Raw genomic sequence first — 19,259 nt, 5'->3', positions numbered from 1 at the left:
ATACATCTGACAGAGCATTAATATCCAGAATATATAAAGAAGTCAAAAAACAAAGAGTCAAGAAAACAAATGACCTGGTTTAAAAATGGCCTATATATTAAGAAGCTGTGGGATGCTAATTGGGTTGCTTTCTAAACTATTATCGAAGAATGGACTATGGATATGAACAAAGCATTCTCAAATTAAAAAGTAAAAGTAAGAAATAAAGAATCCATTATCTCTATAAATTATGGAAATGCAAATTAAAACAACTTTGAGATTTCATCTTTCACCAATTAGAACGGTTAGTAGCCATTTTAAGGACTGTGGAATAGTGTGAATTTGAAATCAATTTTTTTGCTTGAATTTTTGTCATAATAAATACAAGGGGAGACAATTGTTCAGGCACAAGTATAGGAAGAGTCCTCTGATACATAGATGGCAAAAACATTTTGAACTGTTCACATAGTAGAGTTAAGGGCTAGAGATAAATTTTAAATGCTATTTAAAACAAACAAGGGTCATCATGTGATCAAATTCTTGGAAGAGAAAGTGTATTTTTAGATTAATCTTTTTAAAAGCCATTCTTCGCTAACTCTATGATGTTGAGAAAGTTATTAATGTAAGTGGACATCAGTTTGATTATATGTAACAAGAGCATGGACAAGAGAATTTGGGATTTAATCACACCCGAGATACAATTCTGGGTAATCTATCCAGAACCAGAAGATACAATATTCCAAATTTTATGGGGTAAGAGCATGGAATGTTTTCATGTAGAACCATTCCAAATAGGTCTAAATGAGGACCTATATATCCCTCTATGACAAGTATCAGGGAACCTGTGTTTACCAAGTCAACATTTGTTTCAGTAAATGTTTGTTGACCTTCTGTAAAGTTGCTACATTCCTTTTCGTGGTTTGCTTTCTGTTAGCTTTTTCTTCCTCTGTGCTGATCATTTTCCTTTGCTGTGGCAAATACCTGAGAAAATAACTTAAGTCAAGAAATATTTGCTTTGGTTCAGTTTTTAGTCCATAGTCCCTCTGCTCCATTGCTTCTGGGTTTGTGCACCTAGAGGCAGAGCTCCACCATGCAGACCCATTCAACTCACAGAGGACAGGAGGCAGAAGGGGAAGAGACTAGGGACCTAGACCCTCCGGGTCAACTCCCTTGCAAATTCCCACTCAGGTGAGCTATTTCCTCCAACTAAACCCTCTCTCAGGGTTTCCACTACTTCATAAAAGCATCAAATTATGCTGCTACTAAAGTTTGTAACCAACTTTATGGTCTATTCACCTCAGGTGGAGACCAAGATTTCAACATACAAACACTGAAGAAGAACATGTAAAAACCAAATCTCAGCACCATCCATCTCTCCTACCATTTTCAGGGAGTTTTACTTGCTTTGTACAACTGGTCTTTTGTAAAGGCTATATCCCCAAAGCAAGGCAAAACCATATTCATATCTAGTCCTGCAGATTTTTCCTACATACAGCAAAGTGATAACAACAATATCATTGTATACAAATAAGAAAACTTAGATGAAAGAGAAAAAAAAATACAACTAACCCAAACTGATACAAAGTAAAGATTGGAATAGGCTTTTTTTTTTGCCAAAGAAACTGAATCTGTAATAAAACTTCCCATAAAGAAAACTTCAGTTAAACAGCTGTAATGGCTAATTTCTCCAATTTATTTTGTTTCCACAGAGGAAATTTCCTAGCCAAAAAAAACCCCAACCAACCAAACAAACAAACAAAAATCCAAATGCTTTGCACTTCACTTTGTGGAATCAGCAGAATCATGATGATGAAAATTATATTATAGGAAAAATACCATTTCTTTATCTTTCATCAATATAGATTCAAAATTCCTAAATGTAGTATCATTAGTGTCAGGAAAGAAATCTCTCATTGAGTTGTAGGTCAAGGGTGTCCAAAAGACTGTAAAACAACATAAGCTATTGCATTGCCCTTGGTTTCCTTCCAGAACTTGAAAGGAGGATCCTACTACTGAAGACATTGCACCTTTTTACACAGGAATTGGAGAAATCAGGTTCAAACCAGTAAGGACGCCTCTTCCCTGGAGACTAGCTTTCACAGTATCTGAAGGTACTATGTAAGCTCCCAAAGGAGAAAAGCAAACAATAGCCCTATCTAGCTGTAAAGCCTATGGCTCACAAAAATGGCAGGTCCTGAAAGTTATCCCCAATGGTGTAATAGTGAGAGTTTTCAGTCAGGGATAAGCAAAAGATCTCTAGTTGGACTTAAGGCCTACTCAATAGGAGGGAATTCATACCTGGTTCTGTCGACCTAGTCAAGTATCCATGGCTGGAGAGGTAAGAGACCCTGACAGAGAATCTAGTATTTCCATCTTCCCAAACCAATGCAATTCCTAACTGCATTTCAAAGACATCCTTATACTCACAGTTAAGTGAAGCTCTCAACCTTCATCCAACAAGCTTATCTCTGTCATGGATGGAGACTATTACTACTGTGGGATGGTCTGTATGTCAAATGTGTTGCTGATTGGTCAATAAATAAATCACTGATTGGCCATTGGCTAGGCAGGAAGTATAGGCGGGACAAGGCGGAGAATAGAGCGGGGAAGTGGAAGGCTGAGGCAGAGACACTGCCAGCCGCCATCAGGACAAGGAAGATGTAAAGTACCGGTAAGCCACAAGCCACGTGGCAAGGTATAGATTAATAGAAATGGATTAATTTAAGCTGTAAGAACAGTTAACAAGAAGCCTGCCACGGCCATACAGTTTGTAACCAAAATAAGTCTCTGTGTTTACTTATCGGGTTTGAGCGGCTTGGGACTGGCGGGTGAGAGATTTGCCCTGACTGTGGGCCAGGCAGAAAAACTCTAGCAACAAATGGCGTCCAACGTGGTGGCAAGAGTTTCCACCTAAAACCTGAAAAAAAAAGATTCTAAAACGGAGCTAAAAACAGTTCCTAATTGTCTCTCTCAAATGAGCGGCAGCTGCCGGTTTGAGCTACTGGCGGGTTGCTGGCGTGCGCGCTCGACCTGCAGTATGGTGGGAATGAGGCCTCAACAAGTGGCACATTAAGCTACATTGTGGATTTAGCCTTTGCTAGTACAAAACAAAAAAAGAGGTTTCTGGGCTACACGCTGCTTGGATAAAAGCATAGACCCACGATGGCTCCCAGAGCTGGCGGTAAGCATACTGCCGCCATGTTGGGAAGCTGAGGTGGGCGGAGCCAGCAGCCACAGCAGCTGCAGCTTAAAGCAACAGATTCACAATAAGACAGATTCAGATGTAATAGTTTAAAATGTGTGTAAAATATACGTAGGCTTAAAAGAGACAAAAAAAGGTGATATATACAGTATAGAAACAAATACATGGTTTTAAAAAATAAAGTCTTTAAAGAGACAGTAAAATTAATATAAAAAATAAGCCACGTAGAGATGACTATTACACAGAGAGTCTGGATTGTGTTGTCTTTGGGATTCTTAACTACAGAGAGATATTTGATTATAAAGGAAGCTGAGTTAAACCAGTATGTATATTTTAAAGATACTTTGACTTCAAAATTTGGATGTAAGGATATGTTGCTTTGGAAAAGAGTCTCTTTTGTTTCCACAGAAAGCAAGAGGCTATGGATTTGTTCCAGAGTAAGATACATCAGGTTTGACCAGCCAAGACCCCCTGAAAGGTCTCCGATGACACCATGGCCCAGATGATCCAACATCCAGAACCGTTTCAAGACAACTGGCTCAGATGATACAGCTTCACGGACTACTCCATGATCCTAAAATTTTCTTTGTTTCCCCAGAAGATACAGCGCCCCCCTCCAGCAGGAAATAGTAAGAGAAGCTACGCCCAAATTCCCAAATATACCAAGCTGACTTTGGAGATATGTAAAGGTTAAAACCTTCCTTTTTAAGAAAAGAAAAGGGGAAGTACTGTGGGATGGTCTGTATGTCAAATGTGTTGCTGATTGGTCAATAAATAAATCACTGATTGGCCATTGGCTAGGCAGGAAGTATAGGCGGGACAAGGCGGAGAATAGAGCGGGGAAGTGGAAGGCTGAGGCAGAGACACTGCCAGCCGCCATCAGGACAAGGAAGATGTAAAGTACCGGTAAGCCACAAGCCACGTGGCAAGGTATAGATTAATAGAAATGGATTAATTTAAGCTGTAAGAACAGTTAACAAGAAGCCTGCCACGGCCATACAGTTTGTAACCAAAATAAGTCTCTGTGTTTACTTATCGGGTTTGAGCGGCTTGGGACTGGCGGGTGAGAGATTTGCCCTGACTGTGGGCCAGGCAGAAAAACTCTAGCAACAATTACAGAAACATGTAAGTAGCTAACCTGCAGAGAATAAGTGAATTAGGGTGTTCAACCCCAGTTTGCACATGTATGATGTAATTTCCTCAAGCTTTAAGTTTGGATGAAAGGGTGTTGGGGCACACAGGAGATGTTGGAGGGGGTGGAGAAATGAAAATGATGGAAGTACACTGTTGTGTATGAAATTATCAGGACAGTAAAATGTTTAAATAAAAACAGGAAAAAGGAATACAGCAATACAAAAGTAACAATACCTCTTGAGTATCACTTTTTTTTCAGAAATGCTTTGACAGCTTAATACTCAAAAAGCAAGTCATCATTATTTATTTCATAATAAAATATACAGAAGACATATCATCACTTTCATAGATATAAAAAGGCATTTCACAGAAGTCATGATTTTATAACACACACACATACACATGTGAGGGAATTAGGAATAGAAGACAGATTTCATATTGTAATAGATAGCATGTACAAAAGCCTAAATTTGACATATTCTTAAGAGTGTATTATTACACTCTTTACCTTAAATATGGGAGCATAAATGTTCACTATTAGTGTTTCTATTTAACATAGTTTCAAAGATTCTACTCAGTAGAAGAAAAAACGTATGAAAATGAACAAGACATCAAAGAATGAAGGAAATGAAGCTGATTTTATTTAAAGATTATGTGATTCTGTGCATAAGAACTCTAAAGATGTTAGAAACTATTACAATTAATAAATCAGCAAATTTTATGTATTAGTATCATCCCAGAAAAAGTACTTTATTTATATGTGTCAACCAAAATAAAAAAGAAATACAGTAAAAAAAATTGAAATAAAACATTACCTACACTGAAATCCATGTTCTTGTACACTAAACTTAATAAAAGCTGTTTAAGATGTCTGCAATAAAGGTTACAAGATGTTTTGGGAAGAAGTTAAAATAAAAGTAAAGAGGTAGACAGTGGTGCTATATTTGTGATTTGTAAGATACAGTTGATTTGATGCTGTGTCTCATTATTTTAGCCCAATAGGGCCTGATGATCTTCCTTCCTCAATCTCTTGAATACTGAGATTACAGGAATGAGCCACCATGCCTGGGCTTGAGGCTTTTGTAAGACATCATTTTACCCAAAATGGGCAATAAACTTAATAAACCTCAATCACACTTCTAGCTAGAATTGTTATTAAAATCTATGGAAATGAAAAAAATCTAAAATAGCTTATACATTTTGAGGAATAAAGGTATAAGTTCATACTACCAAATGTCAAATTAAGGCCCATAAGACAACATGGTATTATGTGTGAAAAGACAGAAGAACCAATGGCATAGAATGAAGAGTTCAGGGGTAGACTCATATATATGTGTGTATATGTGTGTATGTATGTATGTATGTATGTATCTATCTATCTATCTATGAGTGAGTGTGTGTGTGTGTGTGTGTGTGTGTGTGTGTGTGTGTGTGTGTGTGTAAGCGGATGAATAGGCAAAGCTGTCATTAAACTGTCATTCAGCACTATATGTTTACATTGAAGACATTATCTCTGTCTTACAGAATACATTCATTTGAGATCAACAAGTGGAATACAGTTATACTGAGAAAAGAGAAAGATATCATCTCAGGGAAGAATCAGAAGTATATCTTATGATCTTAGGGAACAGGGTGTAAATACTGGCATAAAAAACAAAGTCCAGATAAACTAGATAGTGAATTAAGTACTTTCGAGTCACAACAACAACAGCTGGTCATTAGGAGAACAAAGTGGCCTGCACACACCGGAAGGAGATATTTGTCATTTACATATGTGGTAAAAGACTGGGAACTCCAATAGGTAAGAGGACACATGACGTCATAACAATTCATGAAAGGAGAGGACACGAAATTGAAAGAGAGAAAGGAGGGGTAGATTCAAGGGTCTGCAGGGAGTAATGGAAAAGGGGAAATAATATATCTACTATAATTTCAAAAATAAAAGAAATAATTTTAATGCTGAATAACAAAGGACAACGTGGTGTGGGTAGGGAAGACAACAGAGCGGGTCTCGGGGGAGCTGAGTAGGAATGACTGATCAAAAGACAGGGTACAAAATTCTCAAAGGAGAAATAAAAAAGGAAGAAAGAGAAAATTAATATGACCGAAATAAGCCACATGAATTAAACATTTAGATGTTTCATAAATATACCCGAATAACCAATAAGCAAATAAGAAGATAATATTGTCAGCCATCAAGATAATATAAATTAGCACCACAATAAGATAATACACTAACTAAATTGGCAACAAATGAAAGGATTTACTGCATCAAAGCTTATTTGGATACACTGTTGGTGGGAGTGTAAGCTGTTACAAGCACTTTAGAAAATCCAAAGTATCTGAAAAACTAACATTCCCTGTCATTCAGAACTTTTATTCATGGACAAGAAGAGAAAAATAGAAATGTGCAAAGACACATGTCATGTATTCTGTACCCTAAATCAGATGGTGTCCGCAGAGGAATATACATTTCTAAAACACACCAGCTGCACAGTGAAGACTCATACATTCTGTGGAGCTTAGTGGATGTACATTTCACTTCAGCTAAGGCAGTAAGCCCAGTTAACTTTTAAAATGATTGTTTTGTTAATTACTTGTGTTAAATGCATGTGCAGGTGCCCACAGAGTCCAGAAGAGTCGGGACTACTGGTTCTGGAGTTTCAGGTCACTGTGAGTCATTCAGTGTGGGGGATGGGAACTAAACTTGGATCCTCTGGATGAACAGCAAGTGCTCATGACTGCTGAGCCATCTTTCTCCTTCATTTTGTGAGTAAGCAAATATATGTGTGTGTGTGTGTGTGTGTGTGTGTGTGTGTGTGTGTGTGTGTGTGTGTGTGTATTTTTCAATGAAAGCAAATAGTATCCGTTAATAAAATTCCATGATCAGTCAGGAAGAAAGATGATAATGAAAGGATGCAGAGTCTCAGTTCTTACACCCCGTGCAGTAACCGGGTTGCAGAGGTGTGCGGAAATGACAGGTTATGTGACTATAATGGTACATGCAGCATTTAGGTTCAGCTAAACAGCCTGAGCAACTGGCACTAGAAGCAATAGCCCTTCAGCTCCCACAGAAGGCTCTGCCGATACCAAAGGGGCATTAATACTTCAAAGGCTAGAGGGGAGAGCAGCCTTGGGCAGTCCATCTGAACTCTGAAGTCCGGTAGCCTCCAGCAAACAGAAACCAGTTCTGGGCACTCAGCTTTCCTTTTGCTCTGCCAGCAGACGTCTGGAGGATGATGCCCTTGGCATGGACTGGCACAGGAGGCTGGCATTTTGTCTGTTGTTCACAGAGAAGCATTTCCAGTCAGTGTAGGCCTTCTCTCTGTTGAGAGGTTTTCAGGGCATGGCCCACAAACTAACGCTAGGTAAAATTCTTTGAAGGACATTGGAAAACTACTTGAAATCTCTTCTGCTTGGAAAATCGCATCCTCAGTCAATGCTATCTAAGATAGATGAAATTAACAATAAATAAGCCCGGCTCAAATAATTGTTGCTGTTTCCCCTAAGCTGGCTCAGTGCGCGTGCGAGTCCGGAAGTTGAGCTGAATCAAGAACATCATGATAAACATCTAGTCCTTGGTGTTGTAAACATGGAGGAAGCTCTAGGATGTCGTTATAGAAGGAGGGACCTGAGTGTTTGTGGTCACACATAGACTTGTTAAAATCTCACAGACCGCTTTCAATAGCAGGGCAGAAAGTGATGTTTAGAGTTGACACACTGCAAAAAGCGGCAGGAAGCTCTAACTGCACATTCTTTTCTTGGCACACATCCATACTTCAGTGGCAGCATGCTTCTGATGATTTGGTCTCATTTGATATTCAGAAATTTCCAGATAGTGGGTAACATACGTGGTTGAAATCCATTCAAGGTCATCCAGAGAATGAAGGAGTGGGGACTAACATTCGGATGTTTTGGTTAGTACACTTTGGTTGCTCTGGCTGTTGGGGCTGGGATTACCCAAGGAAAATCTGCTACTGTTGAGTTTGCAAATGTGGGACATTGGAACAAGCAAGTGTCCTTTTCCTCTTCTGTCTCTTCATGGTTGGAACTCCCTGCATCTTACAAGAGTGTTTGCATATGGCTGCATGAGGCTTGCCATTCAAGGACTGTGGATCTCTTGGAGCTCTTGCTATATGGTGATCAAAATTAGGAGCCCAAAGAAAGCAAGTCAAGATGGTTCACATTTTGCTTGAGGCTGAGGAAGTGCCAGGAAACCTCATTAAATCATAGCGACCATCTCAAATGCCCAAGAAGTGATGGTAATTTTCTATATATAATATAAAACACAAGAGCTAATTTTGAGAAAGAAATGAATTGAAACAAATCTTTCTTAAAGTATTCAGCATCTGAAATGATTCACAATAGATACAATTAATAAACTTTACTGTTTTCTGTACTCATTATTTTTCTCCACTGCCCTATGAAGACACTATTTACATTCAGGGATGGTCCTCTTTCATTTGGTTCAGTTATGCACATTTTAGACAATACGAACAGTTAAATAACTACCAAAAATAATCAAGAAACAGAATAGTCTTGTCACTGCCCCTATTCTATACCATGTTCATGACTTTACTTTTTACAAATACATAGTATGTTTACAAATTGCAGCAGCCTCAAATACAAGAGACCAGTAATATATATTAACTGTGTGTATTTGTGCATTATTTGCCCTAAAATATCAATTGGAAATTACAGACAGAGAGGGGTTGGTATATTCTGAATGCTGGTGTTCTCTCCAAGTTCACATCTCTAATTTCATGTCATTTGGGAATGGGGCTTTGTGGAATTAAGACACAAGAACAGAGTCCTTATGAACAGGATTAGTGCCCACTAAAAGAGGCTTCCAAGAATTTCTCCTTTCCTTTTGTCTTATAAGGAAATACTATCATCCTGAGTGAGGTAACACAGACCCAGAAAGACAAACACTGTATGTGCCTGCTCATAAGTGGATATTAGATGCAAAGCAAAGGATAATCAGGCTACAATCCACAACCTCAGAAGAGCTAGGTAAAAAAGAAGACCCTAAGAGAGACACAAATGGAGGGTCCCAGGAAGGGGAAATAGTTAAGATCTCCTGGGTAAACTAGGAGAGAGGGTAGAAGGGAGAGGTTGGGGGATGGGAACATGAGGGATCAAGATGGCCAAGTTGGGGGAGGGACGGAGAGAGAGAGCAATGAAAGAGATAACCTGGTAGAGGGAGCCATTATGGGGTTAGGGAGAGATAAATTGCCTACATTTTGGATCTTAGGATAGAATGTCTGTCAGACTCCCCAGAGTTTACCATTGCTTTTTTTTTTTTTTAAATCTAATACACACAATGACGAGATCTGCATATGTACATGATGCCTCATATATGTACATGAAACCAAGGAAGTCTTGTAACTCAGGGAAAAGATCTTCCTGAAAATGGGCCCTGGCTTTTTTATTATTCAATGAAAGCATTACTCCCCCTTTCCTTTAGCAACAAAGCTCTTCATTATCAATCACTTAGCTCAGTGAGAAGCTTTTCTCTCCTATATTAATGCTCCTACTTTACAGCAGAAATTTGTTAAAGAACAAATTTGCAGAACTGAATTGTGCCATACTTGTTGAAATGATTAATTCTACTATTATATGATTCAAGGCCCAATTTGGTCATAAAGCAAAGGATGCTTAGTTTTATCAATGGGCAAGAGATACTGAATTGAAACCCCACAGAGGAAGACAGGATGTTTAATCAGACGAGGGAAAATTCACTTCTTATAGCATCATCCAGCTGTGTATACAGCAAGCATTATTATATTTTAGCATGCTGGGAAGAGTTATCTTGATTGAATGATAGTCAATAAAAATTTTCTTTTAAAGGATTGCTGCTGTGGGGTCTGGTCTGATTTCCAGAAACTGAGGAGACATGCCAAGAAGTCAGAAAAATAGATTGTACAATAAAGGGCTACGAAGTACCAAAAGGTAAGCCCTTCTCCATTAAAAATGCAGAGTTCTTTGAAAATTACATTCAATATCATGTGTTTTTCCCCACTTGATGCCATACATTATTTAACGCTTTTCATCAAGTCTGCAGTAGATTGGCATAATAAACATAATTAAGTGAAAAATTATAGTTATACACTCTATATCAAGAGGAAGAAGAGATAGAGAGATTCATAATAAAAATATAACTCTAAGGAATTAAAACTCATCCCATTAGCAATTAAAGTGAATATTTAAGTTACAAGGTTACCCAGTCAGGGAAGATCAGCTGAGTTAATTTATAGTTATTTAATTAACTCCATAGGGGGAGATCCACTGTTGATACTCTGTGAATATAATATTTATATTAGTAATTATAAAACTGATTTAAAATATTAAATGTAATATAAGTGAATGTTGTGAAGCCCATTCTTTCTTAGATCCCAAACAGCCCTAGCAGGTTGCAAAATGGACACAACATCCAGAGGTAGCTTTACTCAGGAGCCACTAGTGGGGGCCATGGGTGCAGAAGAGGGAGATGAAGCATCTCTCTGGTTTCACTGGTTGTGGTGGTGCTGGTGCTGGTGACCAGTCGAGTGTAATCTAAAGAGTATACCATACCGTGCTTGGTTTTCAGTTTTGGCTGAAAGCACTATAGACCTCACAACAGGAAATGCCTTATTCTTTGAAAGAAGTGAACCAGATATTTCCTTAATATGTATTAAAAATTCATCTCATTCCCTCCACTAACTACACTGATGCTTTTTTTGAGTTTTTTGTTTGTTTGTTTTTGTTTTTCAAGACAGGGTTTCTCTGTGTATCTTTGGTGCCTGTCCTGAATCTCACTCCGTCGACCAGGCTGGCTTCGAACTCACAAAGATCTGCCTGGCTCTGCCTCCCGAGTGCTGGGATTAAAGGCATTTGCCACCACCGTCCAGCCGCTTTTTTGAGTTTTAAAACTGCATTAAGTGTATGAGTGTGTGTGTGTTGGGGGGGGGATGTGTGAGTATTCATATGTATGTTTGTGAACATACAAGTGTCATAACACTGATGTGGTAGTCGGAGGAAAGCTTGCTGGAGTCCATATTCCTCTTCCACTATGTGCATCATAGGAATCGAGCTCTGGCCGTTAGGCTTTGTGGAAAGTACCTTTACTTACTAAACCATCTCAGCGCTCCAGTTACTGTTTTTATTGTTTCTTTTAAAATTTAAGCCGGGCGGTGGTGGCGCACGCCTTTAATCCCAGCACTTGGGAGGCAGAGCCAGGCAGATCTCTGTGAGTTTGAGGCCAGCCTGGTCTCCAAAGCGAGTTCCAGGAAAGATGCAAAGCTACACAGAGAAACCCTGTCTCAAAAAACCATAAAAAAAAAAATTAAAAGCCGTATCAGGTCTTTATCTATACTTGTATAAGAACTCACTCCACTCATGAGTTCACCCCAAAAGTCAGCCTATGTTCACCATATAATTAGGGTTATTATTGGAATGCCTATGCAATCTTAACAGCAAAAAAAAAAAAAAAAACAAAAAACAAAAAAAAACCACAGTTGACTTTAAAGGGCAAAATACTCTTCATAGAGAATCTAACACAATTGTTACCAAATGATGAATGGCTAAGAAAATTTGGTACACACACAAAATAGAACACAACTCAGTCATACCAAAGGACAAAGTTCTGTCATTTGTAACAACATGAATGGAACAGTTGACTGAAACTTAGGAAATGAGCCAGGTAAAGAAGGATAATTTAGATTTCACTAATATATGGAATCTAAAAATATTGACCTCCTAGAAGCAGAAAGTAGACTGAAGGTTACTAGAGGTCAAGTTATGGAAGGAGGAAAAAAATGCTCAATGAGTTCAAAGACACCAAGCAGAGGCAGGAGGCTGGGGCATGCTGTTGTTCAGCAGGATGACTACAAATAACAGCAACATGATGCCTGTGTTAAAAAGCTAGAACAAGTGATTCTGAGTGTTTTCTCCATACATAAAAGTTAAAAATGTGATAAAGCAGGTATGTTTAACGTGACTTAAACATTATACAATGTGTATGGGACAGCAAAACATCACACCCCCATTAATACACACAATTTTTCTTTGTGTATATGTCACTTAAACATGTTTTTTAAAATAGTACTACCTTCTTCTAGAGATGGAGAAGGAAGTGCTTCCTAGTTGCTGATATTTATTGAGTACTTAATGACCAGAGCATAGTGTCTGTACAATTTGCTCTGCACTTCATTCTTATCTGTCTTTGAAGAACAAAGTGAAAGTGTTCATCTTGGAAATTGTCTTGCATTAAGGCCGTGATGGATAACACAGGCATTAGAGAAATTGTGAGTAGAGAATACATGCCTGTAAGAGAATAAAACATTACTACTCAGAAGTGTATACTGAAAGGCTAGCACTGTTGCTACCTAGTATTACACTTAATTCTTTGGATAATGTGTAAGGAGACTCTTCTGGTAATTTAAAACTAGTTCTTTTAACCAAAAGGAAATTTTCTATCCTAGGATTTAAGAAAATCACAGTGAAATTTCTCAACATCATGTTTTTTTTTCTGTAAAAATAGAATAATAAAATCCTGTTCCTTGAAAAAGAAATTATGGAAACTGAAAGAATGGGATACCACTGGAGAAGAGACTCAATTATAGTTAATGAAGAACTCTGAAACAATCACTTCAAGTTTTGATTATTCAGGTGCAGAAAAGTGAGTTCCAAAGTAGTTATAATCAATGATGGAGGTTGAGCTCAGTAGCTAGATTAATAGGCCAATGTCTGTTGTCCTGAAGTGGATCACATTTTTCTATGTTTTTTTTTCATAACATGTTATTTCATTGTCAGTGTTTTGTGATATTGGAAGTCCAAGGGTAAGCTGCTATAAATAGCACTTATATGACAAGCTCCTTTGGAATTTTAGGTGCCCAATGAATTGTCTCATTATACTAATTACTTGGAATAAGTAATAAGTCTAGGCTATAATATCAAACTAAATGCAAATTGTTTTCGATCCTAAATTTTATCTAAGCTTGTCACTTACACAACTAGAAGTTTGTGGTTAATAAAGAATCAAAAAATCAAATGATCCATTTAAAAAATGAGCCTAGGACCTGAACAGAGAGTCCACCTCCCCGCCCCCAAAAGCAACATGACTAAGACATATCTTCATAGACATTTGTTGTCCCTAGAAATGCAAATGGAAACAACTTTGAGATTTCATCTTACCCCAGTCAGAACTGCAAAGATCAACAATACAGCCAACAGCAAACGCTGGAGAGAGTGTGGGAGAAAGGGAGCCTCCATCCACTTTTGGTGGGATATCAAACTGGAGAAGCTACTATGGAAATCAGTGTGGATAACTCTCAAAATGCTAAAAATAAATCCACTGTATGATCCAGCTATACTACTCCTTCACATATGCTCAAAGAACTGGACCCCCTACTCCACATACCTGGCTAAACACAAGCTGGAAAATGATGATATCAGTAGACATACTAAAGCAGATGGGGGAAAGTTCATAAGACCTCAGCCCTACACAGGAAAAACAAAACAAAACAAAACTACAGGCGACTAAGGAATGCTGGGATCAGGAGAAATAGTCTCTAGGGAAGAACACGCATTCACTGATTGGTTTTCCAACACCAAATGGTCAATCCTGAAAACTTACACATACAAGTACATTGTGTAGACTGAACAGCATGTGTTTATACATTTATAAATATGCATATACTATATACATATATATGTAACAGTTAAAGAAAAGGAGGCTGTGAATTTGAAACCAAGCAAGGAGAAGTACATTGGAGGGTTGCAGGGAAGAAAAGGAAGGGTGGAAATGATGTAATTATAACCTAGTGCATTTTATTTTCTAAGACTTTAGGGCTATGATTAGTTATTCAACTTCCCCAATATGTGTACACAAAATTAAAGAGGCAGTAGCTTCAGAAGAGGTGGTTGTGAATAGGTTGAAAGAAGAGAAGTTATCTCAAACTTGATTGGTAACAATTCTTCTTCAGGAGCCACCATGAGCGAGCATTAGATCTAATATTAGTTGCCAGCTTGACAGGACTTAGAATCACAAGTCAACCTCCAGATATACCTGTGAGAGTCTGGAAATGGCTGAGAGGAATTGTCTTGATTAGGTTAAGATGGTAATATCCACACTAAAATTGGGTGGCACCGCTGCTAAGATTAGGGTTCTGGAGTGAATAAAAAGAAGAAATCTTACTGAGTAGAAGCATTTATTGCTCTCTGCTTCCTGGCTGTGGATGCAATGTGACAGGATGCTTCAAACTCTTGCCGCCTTTAGTTCTCTGCCATGGCAGACTGTATCCTGGAACTGTGAGCAGCAATGAGCCCTTCTTCCCAGTGAGCGAATTTTGTCAGGGTTCTTTATCACAGCAACAGGAAAAGAAATTAGAATGATGGAACAGAAAGAGACCTATTTTCCCAACCAAACCATTTGAAAATATTATGAGGTCACTTTTTCCCAGTATAGAGCATTCAAAACTGAAAATCATTCGTATTGGTTTTGCTACTCTTTTGAAACAGAAAAAAAATCATTTAAAGAAATTACTATATTGATTTTAGAAAATCCAGATCACCTAAAATCTATACTGAAAACATATTTTGACTGGCCAAATTTAATGTTTGTGCTCTTTTAAATATTACTAGCCCATCTCAATGGAGAGCTTGCTAAATTTTCATGCATGGTTTTTACGTGGAAAGAGAGGGAATGTATAAGAGAAATGTTTATTAATTATATAGTTTTGCTGTCAAGTCTTTAAATTTAGTGTCAAAAATACATATCCATTTGAATATCCTAGATGTTTGCTACTGCTTTGTTTTGATACCTCTTGCTGAGGACCAACGCACTTGACATAAAACAATCATGATTCAAGCATGGAAGTATAAAATTAATTATAATTAGTTCTGCTTTCTATACTTTTGCATTTTTTTTGGAGGCCAGAGTCTGTGCAGAGGTATTCATCAGACAGAAATGATGCTTCTCTAGAGTTACTCTCCTTCTATTGACAGACTTAACAATATTATTTTAAAGTTGGATTTCATCCTTGACTCTCTCCTGATCCGTAAAACTTCAGTGCTAACTAGAGCTCCTTAAGGTTATTCAATTCTGGAAATGAAGGGATGATGCTTTAAAAACATGATACCTTAAAGGTAGGGTGAGAAGTGATTAAAAGTTGTGTGAGAGGTGAGGGCACAGACATACTGAATTTTACCATGGGTCTAAAGATGAGAAAATAAAAAATGGCGATGTAAAGGAAAATACAATCCTCAATAGGAAAAGGAGAAATATTGAACTACTTTTTTTGTACATGCACATATGAGTGCTTGTACAAAAGGTCATGAATGGTATTATCATGTTTCAATGTTAAGTTACTGTAATGATACAGAACTCAAAATGACACAAGTTCAGGTATGTTGAAAGAACTGGAATGCAACCACACCTTTTCCTACTTGTTACTTCTCTTTGCCCTGCTCTGCCCATCTGCTTTACCTCTATCAAAGAGCAGAGACCCAGCCTTTTCACGGAGCTTTCTATACCATGGGGGAGGCTTCTTTACAGAGAATGTGATAGGGCTTATGATGAAGTTACTTACTTTTTGTTTAATATGTTAACCCACCACAGAAATGGCCTTAACAATCTGCGTTTACATAGTTCAAGAGATTCACAATGCTTGTCAGTTAGAAAAGAAACGGCAGGTTCTAGGGGAAAACAAGGCTTATTTGAAAATATAAAGATGAAATTTATATACCCGGGCTATATGCTGGGAATTTAATTACTATAGAAAAATTATTATCTGAAAAGATATCAAAATTGGAATGAAGAATCAGATTTAGTGAAGAGTACATCTTACTATAAGTTAATTTTAATTTTTTTCATTATTGGGGATTGAACCTACGGTACCCTGCAGTAAACCATGCTGTAAAACTCTGGGAAAATGTCTAACTCGAAGCTTGATGCTATTTCCAGACTCCTACATATCCCTTCTCCTGACATCAAGAGTAGAGACCACAACAAAAGTTAAATTATTAGAAAACCATGTATTAGAGGTTGCTAACGGGATCTAATTGCATAAGGAAGGGATGGGGAGATTTAGTACAACAGAAAAAATACTTAGAACACAGCTACAGTCAAACAAATGGTAAGTGAATTTGTGTGGGTCTGTATTTAATAACTGACCTTTGTATTGCTCTCTGAATTGAACTATATGTTTAAGCACAGCACAGGCTTACTCCCTCAGTTGGTTAGTATATCTTAATTCCCACGTGAAACTATACAATAATCAATTACACAATATGTTGCATATGTTAGCTCCCATAGTATATATTATGGATCCAGTAACTGTTACACAATGATATTTGTGGGCCAGCAGTCTATGCCTCTGAGTGAAATGTGGTTGATTATTTCTACTTTAATTATTATGTCAGTGAAGGTGAATTTTCTTACAGTATTTTTTCAAGTATTTAATTTTCTCAAGAAGAGAAAAGCATCCTTCCACAGTCATTATTTTCTCCATATGCCACTATTACACAGAATGATATTAGACACAGACAAATGAGGAGGATAAAGAAATAAAATGAATGTATAAAAAAAGAAATGATTGCAAAGAACTTTATAAATTTAAAGTCACAAGATTGTAATTTTAAACCTACATATCTCTGAGAAAACTTAATTTGTTCAATTATTTCTAACACAAAGGTATTAAGACTAGTCCTTTGAGTTTTGAGGAAGAGTTATTTAAAAACTATTTCAGTTGTAGTCATGGGCCTGTGTTCTGGTTTAGATCACTCTATCACCAAGTTTGGATCATATATATTCCTAGCACTTTTTTGGAAATATATTTTTTTTTTTTTGCTGAAAACATGAGTTGTTTGTGTGTTCTTTATTTTGTAAACTCTGGTATACATAGAATTGCAAAGATTTGTAAGGAGAAAAAGATTAATATCATGAGGTGTATGACGCTAATAACTTACTGTTTCTTTATTAATTTTCCTAGGCAAATCCCTTAGGTCAAATCTTTAGGAAAATGATCCTTAAATGTACTTTCTAAGCAGAACGAGAGCATTAGCTCACACAAGCTTTAGATTTCACTGTTCTGAATTTCATTACAAAACCCAAAGTGCTTTCAAACCACAAATGCCATCACCACTTTCTAATGCACAGTGGTGTGCAGTTTGGAAAACAGTAGTGCTCCAAAGGGCTCTGTTCACCCAGAGCTTACAGGAAGCAGGGTTGTGTCTCACCATGGAAGACAACTCTAGCATAATTTGTCAGTGTGTAGGTTCAATCCAAGCTCTGACAGTGAAATATGTGGGTATATGCCTACATAGCTCATCTTTTTTAAAAGGTTTTTTTGTTCATTTGTTTGTTTTGAGACAAGGTCTTTCTAGGTAGTCCAGTCTGGCTTCTAACTTGAGTCCCTCTATCTCAGCTACTTGCGTGCCGAGGTTACAGGCTTGTGCATTCACACCTGACTCTTTGTATGTATCTCATTTCCATTTTCAAAGGTCACTGTTGCTAAACGGAAGTCTTAACAACTTTTTAGCCAGATCCATGTCACCAGTGATTTCAATTGGCTTTGAACGCTGCCTGACAGAGGATTCATTTTCCCAGCCACTGCGGACCGTCTGTACAGGCTAGCCGTCATGATTGCTCCATCATGCTTTTCATCTGAACTAGGAAGCTTCGAGACCTCATGTTCCCCATCCAGGTGGCTTCTTTTCCCTCAGGGTCATCTGCCACCTTGAAGGAAAGAAATATCCCAGATTTTCTTCACAAACTGTTCCTCTCATTCCTGAAGGGGTCACCTGCAGACTGGATTGGAGGAGCCTCGCCTCCTTTGGGAACATTCTAAAACGGCAGACATTTTCAGGGGAACTCGTTCATCTGGCATTACCAGCACAGCTGCTGAGAGGCCCAAGAGATGCTGGAAAGTTTGCATCTGGAACCTGCCTCCTTCTGACTTCCCCTCCTAGATTCTAGCTAAACATTATTTTTAAAGCATTACTCTCCACCCTTTTGTAGCCTGCCATATGGCCCAGGTGGCACAAAAATTTACAACTTGGATTTGATTTAAAATGTTACATATGCTCAAAATATCTGAATGGAAGAAGAAAGACCCGGGCCTTACTAACGTGGGCAGAAACATCTGTACAACTGAATGAATCAGGCTGTTGAACTTGAGTGTTTTGTCAGTGAGTAGGTTTGAAGTTTCCAAACGGCAGAACACAAAGAGGAACAGGCTACTACTCAATTGCACCAAATAAAAGTCTGGACGTGCTAAATTTATCACCTCAAATTAATCAATTTTAAATAATGTTGAGTTAACTGAATAATCTCCAAATTTCTATTTTTTGTTGTTATTTTGATTGGTCAAAAAGAAATTAATAATTTATTTCATAGTAATCTTTGTCATATTTCTTTTTATTTTTAAAAATGATGTAGTTATACTATAATCTTAAAAAATAAAAATTAAAGTTAAAAATTTGTTTGAGAATCTCATATAATTTATTTTGATAAAATCCGTCCCCTTTTCCCTCTGCTCCACTTCCTCCCCTGCGCACCCCCCCACCCCCACTTCCATCTCCCAACTTCTTGTACTCTCTCTCTCTCTCTCCTGTTTTTAAACCCACTGAGTTCACATAGTGCTGCTTGTGTTTGCATGGATGGAGAACCATCTGCAAGAGCATGGGTAGCCTCTCAGGGGCTGCAATCCATCAACAGTCATCGATACATAACAGCCCCGCTGATAGGAGTGGGATTTCACGAGATTCTCCCCCATCCAGGCTGGTATTTCGACTGGCTTGGTTTTGTGCAGGTCTTGTGCATTCCTTCAGTCACAGCCGCTGTGAATGAGCTGTGCAATGGTCTTGATGTGTCTGACAAATACAGTTTTATTGTAGATGTCTACTACTTCTGACTCTTCTACAATGATGCCTGAACCGTGGGCAGAAGGCGTGTGATACAGAT

Source organism: Peromyscus californicus, unplaced genomic scaffold (genome assembly GCF_007827085.1).
Source record: "Peromyscus californicus insignis strain IS unplaced genomic scaffold, ASM782708v3 Scaffold_18__1_contigs__length_77618521, whole genome shotgun sequence".
NCBI lineage: Eukaryota > Metazoa > Chordata > Mammalia > Rodentia > Cricetidae > Peromyscus > Peromyscus californicus.
Note: the sequence above shows the minus strand (reverse complement) of the source record.